This window comes from Tupaia chinensis, unplaced genomic scaffold, assembly GCF_000334495.1.
Source record: "Tupaia chinensis unplaced genomic scaffold, TupChi_1.0 Scaffold000021_1, whole genome shotgun sequence".
NCBI classification, from domain to species: domain Eukaryota; kingdom Metazoa; phylum Chordata; class Mammalia; order Scandentia; family Tupaiidae; genus Tupaia; species Tupaia belangeri.
The window spans coordinates 1,276-6,656 of record NW_006159451.1 but is presented as its reverse complement, the minus strand read 5'-3'; the positions used below and the strand labels follow the sequence as shown (position 1 = coordinate 6,656).

General features: G+C 37.9%; 1 long non-coding RNA gene across 2 annotated transcripts in view; it reads left to right on the top strand.

The window, feature by feature from the left end:
• LOC106734513 (uncharacterized) overlaps nucleotides 1-2,309 on the top strand; it is an 18,720-nt gene extending 16,411 nt beyond the window's left edge. For both annotated transcript variants that reach the window (XR_003548759.1, XR_001370110.2), the window contains exon 4: nucleotides 1,918-2,309. This is a non-coding gene — a long non-coding RNA (uncharacterized LOC106734513). The remainder of the gene's footprint in view (nucleotides 1-1,917) is intronic.
• Nucleotides 2,310-5,381: the final 3,072 nt, after the last annotated feature.

Genomic DNA, 5,381 nt, shown 5'->3' with positions numbered 1-5,381 from the left:
CAGGAAGAAGTCTGAGATGCCCAGTTCTGTGCTCACTCTGTCTCTGTCTTTCTACTGCTGGTTTTTGCTTTGTGGCACCTTATGGTGAAGGAGCGCTGTGTGGGGAGAGTTCAGAGAATATGTTCATGGGCAAAAGACAACAGCAAGAAGTCTGAGATGCCTGGTCCTTCTAGGCTCATTCTTAGTCACTCTAGGTGCTACTGGGTCCTGCATCCTGGGGGCTAAAGGTGGTGAAGGGCAGAGGGACAGGGTTCAAACCACATCTCCCTAAGCAAAAGGCAGCAAGAAGTGTAAGATATGCAGTCTTTTTGCATTCACTCTATCTCTCCCGGGCTACTGGCTTCTGTACTGAGTGTTTATGGTGGAAGGGCTCAAGGTGGGGCAGGGTCCAAAGTACACCTGTATGGGAAAAAGGCAGGAGCAAGAAGTTTAATATGCATATTATTACTGTGCTCATTCTCTTATTGCCTCAGGCTCCTGCAACCTGGGGCTCATGGCGGAGACAGGGTGGTGGGGGCGGTTCCAAAGCATATCTGCATTTTAAAAGGCAATAGCAAGAAATCTGAGATGCTTTGTACTTCTCTCTCTCTCTCTCTCTCTCTCTCTCTCTCTCTCCAGCTGGTTCCTGAACTGTGGGGGCTTAAGGCAGAGGGGAGCAGGGAGTAGGAGTCCAAAGAATACCTGTTCAGGCAAAAGCAACTGTAAGAAACTGGGATGAGCATTCCTTCTGAGCTCACTATCTTGCTACTGCTGGTTCCTGCAGGATGGCCGCTTATGGAGAAGGAATGCAGGAGGGAGGGTCCAAAGCACATGAGCATGTGCCACATGCAGCAGCAAGAAGTCTGAGATACTCAGTCCTGCTTTCTCTCTCTCTAACACTGGCTTCTGCACTATGGGAACTAAAGGCAAATGGGAGCATGGGCATGGGGATCCAAAGAGCACCTCTGCAGCCAAAAGTCAACAGCAAGAAGTATGGGATGTGCACTTCTGAGCTCACTTTCACTTCTGCTGCCTCCTGAAGTATGGGACATAATGTGGAGGGGTATAGGGGGAAAGGGGAAGTTCAGAGCACACCTGTGCCATCAAAGTCAGCAGCAAGATGTACTCCTGTTTACTCTCTCTCTCCTTAGTGCTGGTTCCTGTTCAGGGGTTAGCTTATAGTGGATGGGCTCCAGTGCTGGGGCTGGTGGGAGGAAAAGTCCCAGAGCACACATGCACCAGCAAAAGGCAGCAGCAAGAAATCTGACACATGCAATACTTCTGCTCATTCTTGGGTACTCTTTTGCTGCCAGTGGCTCCTGCAACATGGGGGCTTTTGGCAGAATGGTTTGTGGAGAGGAGGGTCCAAAGCATACCTGTGGCCATGGACACATATATGCTTGGCATAAGTTTTATGACACCAAATCAGGGACTTCAACCATGGTTGATTTCATGGGAGTCCAGTAATGTAAACATTATGTCATCTGCTGGTCCCCAGTGTTTTTGTTTGCTTTTTTTTTTCCTTAGAATTTTTAGTATAAAGTATGTGTGCTCACTGGGAAGACAGAGACAGAGAGACAGAAAATGTGAAATCACTCCCTATGGTGAATTTCCATGCCTTGATGCCTTCTTCTCCTTTTTTGATTTTGGATATGCACAAACAGGTTCCCGTTGTGAGTTTAAGTCACTGGGTTTGAGACTCGAACCTTGGTCAACAACACAAGAGTTCAGCAACCTAACCATTTCATCATCTGCTGGTCCCCATAGTAACGTTTTTACTAAGTTATTTTAACATATTACTAAGTCTTTCATTTCTATCAATGAATACATTTGTGATTGCTCATTCAATAAGGTCTTTTTAGCCCATTCCCATGTGAGGGGAAACTTGGAATAAGCAACACCATTTCTCTGACCTACTTCATTCACCTTCTCTTTCAGCTATAATTTTAGAAACCTCTGTATTTGTCCAGGATTAAGAAAATGAATTCGTTTTCGGTAAGTTGTTTACTGATTTCCCCAAGTGTTTTACATTGTACTTAGGAATTTTATGAGGGTTTGTACACTAAAAAGGAATGAGTAAAATGAAATGAAATTCAGCATAAGAAACGCATAAAAATGCAAGATAAAATTGACAGGGTGAAATAGGCAGGTTATAAGACCTTAGAGCCCTGTGAGATAAGTACAAATTGGTCTCTAGCTTTCTTATATCATGGGAAAAACACATTTATTACATGGTTTGAATTGACTTTAAGGGGAGAGCATGCTAAATTCTCAAGGGATATGAATCATGAGATAGTCATTACTGGTCACATAGATGACATGGTACACAGTGTTTTATACCTAACCTGAAAATGCACACCCAGTGTTCTACAGTGATCACTGTTACTGATTGCTAAAACACAAACAAATCAGTAGCTTTTTCTGGAGTTGCTAATATAGCATGGCCCCAGACAGCTCTTAGAAATACCCACTTGAAACATATAAACCTGGAATGTGTGGCAGGAATTTACTACAGGTTCGTAACGAACTCTCCATATATTTCTCTCATCTAGAGTGTATGTGCTGATTATGCCAAAGACTGCCCAAAGTTGTATTTCCTGACCAATCTAATAATGCACTGCATAGCAGCATTTCAGTGATGTACTGTATGTATTAACGTGGTCTAAGAAGTTTATAATGAAGCCCCAAAATCTCTGTAATCTAGCATGGTTGTAGCTGTCATAACCTTGTAAAGTAATGCATTGCTCATGTTTGTGGTAATGCTGGTGTAAATAAACCTACTGTGCTGCTAGTTGCATGTAAGTACATGCATACAATTATTATCAGTAAATATGTACACTTATAAATATAAATAATTATGCATATATTTTCATTTTTGAATCCTCTTTGGTTTATAAGTAATCATTATATACCTTTGTGAAATAAAGTATTTTTTTAAATAATCGTTTTTATTTATCTATTTATTTGTTATCATTTTGAGCCACCTGGTCCAGGACTTGAATAATGGTCAGCGATGTGGGAATCCAAAATTTAGCCACTACTGCTGGATTATGGTTTTTATATTACAGTGTCATTGTCCATTCTGCTCTTTCTTTTCTTTGCTGTTCAGAAATATTTTATCTTATGTAATCAAGTTTTTGAATTTTTGGTGTTTTTTTTCCATGCCTCATAGGTCTTATTTAAGTAGTCTTTGCCTACTCCAACAGGTTGTTCTTATATATTTTCCTTAATAGATTTATATATTTCTCCATTATATTGAAGTCTTTAATCCACTGTGAGTTAAAAGTAACTGGTAGGAGATGATCTAGTTTTACTTGAATGTTAGTGGATATTGAGTTCTCCCAGAAGCATTTACTGGAAGCTTTTTTTTCCACAGGCTTGATCTATGGCCTTTGTCAAAAATCAGTTGGCTGTATGTTAAGTTTTTTCTTGTTTATTCTGTTCAATTGGACTGTCATATGTCTGTGTTTATGCCAGTACCATGCTGTTTTAGTGATTAAAGATTTACAATACATTTAGGAGTCAGGAAGTAAAATGCCTCTAACTTTATTCCATTTGTACACAATTGGTCTGATTGTATGGGTCTTTTGTGATTCTGCATAAATTTTATAATTATTTCTGTGTTGAATATTGCTGTTTTTTTGGTAAGAATTGGAATTATTTGTAGATCACTGTGGCGTAGTATAGGTATAACACCTATGTTGATTCTTCAAATTTATGAAAAGGACTGTCTTCCTGGTTTTAGCATATTTTTCAAGTAATTTGTTCAGCTTTTATAATTTTTTTCATAGAGGTCTTTCACTTTCTTGATGAGATTTCTTCCAAGTAGTTTTTGTGGTTATTTTGAATAGGATTGCCTTCTTCATTTTTTTCTCATTTATTCATGGTGTAGAAAAATGCTACAGATATTTTTAATTACCCAGGGGATTATGTACTTGCTAGAGAGAGTGATAGAGAGATGAAGATTCAGGAAGGTAGATAAAACACCCCAAAATGAAGTATATAATGCCATTATGGGCTATAAACCTACCTGGGAACTATCCTCTGTACTAAACTGACATAGCCAGGGTGCTCAGGGGATGCCGCAATCCCTTTCCTGCAATTCGCCTTCCCATCAGGATTTTGGACACATGCACACATACACACACTCAATGCATTTCCCAAGCCCACAGGGCCTTGGACTCAAACCACAGGTGATTATGTGGGATTTGGCTCCCTATACATAATATTTAAGCCCTGTGCTATGGGTATAGCCTACTGCAGATTTTTAAATGCTGTATTTGTATCCTGCAACTTTCCTGCATTTGTTTATTTCATCCAAAAGTTATTTGGTGGATTCTTTAGGTTTTTCTATATATTGGGTTGTAATAAAAGAAAAAGCATAGAAAAATGCATCATGGCTTTTCTGATGAACAGTTATATAATCAAATCAGCCACAAATAGGGACAAGTTAATTTTTTTCTTCTTCAATTTATATGCCTTTTATTTTGTTCTTTCATCTGACTGTATTAGTTAGTACTTCCAGTATATATTTTGAATGGAAAAGAAGGAAGTGCACATTTCTGTCTTGTTCTAGTTTCAAGTTGAAAACGTTTCCACTTTTTCCCATTGAATATTATGAACGTTTCCACTTTTTCCCATTCAATATTATGTTAGCTGCAAGAATGTCATATATGGCCTTTATTTGCATCGTGGCTTTTCTGATGAACCATTATATAATCAAGTCAGCCACAAATAGGGACAAGTTATTTTTTTCTTCAATTTATATGCCTTTTATTTTGTTCTTTCATCTGACTGTATTAGTACTTCCAGTATCTATGTTGAATGGAAAAGAAGGAAGTACACATCTCTGTCTTGTTCTAGTTTGAAGTTGAAAACGTTTCCACTTTTTTCCCATTCATTATTTTGTTAGCTGCAGGAATGTCACATATGGCCTTTATTTGGTTATGAAATGTATTTTCTATGCCTATTTTATTGACTCTTAGTCATAAAGGACTATTATATTTTATCAAATGCTTTTTATGCATCAATTAATATGCTCATAAGATTTTTGTCATTTTTTTCTCTTAATGTGATCTATTACATTTGTTGTTTTATACATATTGAATCACCCTTGTATTCCAGGAAAAAATCCTACCTTGTTGTAATGTATAATATTTTTAAAACGTTGTTGGATTGGTTTCAGTCATGAGATATGGCCCTATAGTATGCTTTCATAGACATGTGCTACTTTGGCGTTTCTTGAATCTTTTTGTACATTCATATTAGTCTCTGGTTTTATTTACTTTTAAGGCTGAAGAAATTGCTTGCTTTAATATAGATCTCCTGGTGATGAGTTATCTTAACTTCTTTTAAATTCCCAAATGTCTTTGTTTTATGTCATTTTTTTCTCCTTATGGAAA